Genomic DNA, 2,437 nt, shown 5'->3' with positions numbered 1-2,437 from the left:
TATATATATATATATATATATGTACTGTGTATTGATATTTATCTGATGGATTATATAGATTATATCTTACATCTTAAATTATATATCTTTTACACAATGAAAATAGTTACTAAGCAGTTAATAGTTTATTGATCTCAATCTATAACTGATCTCGAGAAAATGAGCACTTTAGAAAATACTTATATTAATGTGTTAAACACAAGTATCGCGATAAAGATGATGATGCACAATTTCCTGCGTGTTCTTTCATTTATTCCATAATACTGCAACAATAAAATATGTTGGGCACAAATAGCAGTAATAATTAACCCGTATTACGATTAAACTTTTCGCTCCCGTATGTATTTGCTACGCGTATTGCCGTGTCGACAGGGTGCAATGTGCATTTGGAAGCAGATAGGACGAAAGCAGCTAAAAATATGGGTATTATTAAAGCAGATATATAAATTGATACTATTAAAAGGATTCATTCCACTCTACATTTTGTATTAATCTACATTTTCTATTATATTTCTGTCATATTTGTGTTATATAACTTACTTTTTCAATTAATATTATATTTTTATTATTGATAATGAATTATTGATAATGAAATCTGACAGTAATAATCAATAATTGGTAAAATATGAGCTCAATAAGCCGTTAAGCGCTACAAATAAATAAATAGACTCTTATCGTATCCGTGTTTAAAAATATTATACATTTAGCGTTAAAAAATTTAAATAAATCTTTATTTTAATTTCCGCATTAAATCTATCATTCTTTATAATTGATAACTTTGTTTTGTTCATTTAATTTTAGAAGCTTCTCATTTGCACGTTATATGATCATGCAGGCGCTTGATAAAAAAATATTCAACATTTTATAGATCCTATACAAATTGATATAACAAATAAATCGAAAGAGAATTCTCAACGAGAAGAAATTTCACGCGCTGCGAGAAATGTCATCATAAACTATTATAGAGCTGTAAATGCCATCGCACGAGCCACAAAGTCTCTTGACATAAATCAACGTGCGAAAGTAGAGAAAGGTAAATTTCTGATATATATAGGGCAAAGTCATTGTTAATAAAATATTTAAATATAATAGTTATATGCCAGAGCTTGTAAGAATAATTTCGAGAGAGAGCGTCTTTCGGATTCACGACGTTGATAACTTGACGTGTTCGATAGATGACATGTGAAAATTCACTGTCAATAAACAAGAGTGTCCTAGAATTGTCGTCTGTTTAACTGTGTTTAATGAGAAGCTTGAAGTCAATCTTCTTCTCGCAGTAGATTCTCATCGTATAGAATCATCGTTTGTCGTTACACTTTAATTTCCAATGTTAAATATTATTTTTATTAATTAAAATTTGTGTTTAATTTTTGTTTAAATTGATTCAATTATACATTAATTAATTAAAAACCGACTGTTACTTGTTTATATCAATCTCACGTCATATTTTAATTAATACAATTGAATTAATTTTTTTCAATTGAAGTTGCCCAAATTGCTTGTTATATGTCATATTAAATAATCACGTTTAATAATTCAATATCACTGTCATTAAAATAACCGTCACGTTGTGAAGTTTATTCTCCATAAACACGTTAATAACATGTATAATTGAATATAGAATATATTATATATCTGGAACGATATTGCTCCGACAACATGCGCCACTTTCATCTCGAGTATCTCGCGTAAATATCTTAAAATTTTATGTTTCACACAAACTCATGAACGAAATGTCTCTCTTGCGACTTTTGAAGGACCGTGTGAAATTCTAAATAGAATACAATGTCAATGTTTGCCGTGCCAAAAATTCGTGAAAACGTGATGAGTTAAAACGTAAAACACTGACGCGCGGCTTTTCTCCGACGACCCTTGACCTTCCTCTCATGCTCGCCGGAAGGGACCGAAAGCGACGTACGTGAGACATCGATATTCGCGCAGCTCGGCAGAAAATCGAATTTCACCTCGTCTATATTATACGCTCAACGCGCGACCGGAATAAATGGCATATGGCGAAAAGCCCATCGTTCTCGGCTCCACCTCTCTGTTGTTGATTTTGCTCAAAGAAAGACGGAAAGTAGAATTTGGTGTCAGTAATGACCGCCGACTTTAACATATCATTTTGTATACGAGCCGTGGACACTGGTATGCATGTTAACGAGAATGCATATGCGAGAATAATTTGTAAAAGTAGAATCCGAGTTTTGCCTCATTTTCGCATTACCCACGTATACATTACCTTCTAACGATAAAAAAAATAATGACTTATTATGCGGAAAAACAATTTTGTTTGAAAAATTATGTAAATTATATGGATTATTTTTTTTTTGCATTAAACAAGTTTCTAATTTCAATTCTTTAAATACATATATGGAATAGAGAGAGAAAGAGAGAGAGAGAGAGAGAGAGAGAGAGAGAGAGAGAGAGAGAGAGAAGA

At 31.3% G+C, this 2,437-nt stretch overlaps 1 protein-coding gene across 1 annotated transcript in view; it reads right to left on the bottom strand.

Annotated features, from left to right (window-relative positions):
* The window catches only part of LOC105627936 (mucin-17), an 11,887-nt gene that overhangs the window by 8,629 nt on the left and 821 nt on the right, over positions 1 to 2,437 (bottom strand). The window lies entirely within an intron of this gene.

This window comes from Atta cephalotes (assembly GCF_000143395.1).
Source record: "Atta cephalotes unplaced genomic scaffold scaffold00011, whole genome shotgun sequence".
NCBI classification, from domain to species: domain Eukaryota; kingdom Metazoa; phylum Arthropoda; class Insecta; order Hymenoptera; family Formicidae; genus Atta; species Atta cephalotes.
Note: the sequence above shows the minus strand (reverse complement) of the source record. Positions and strands in the feature narration are given on the sequence as shown.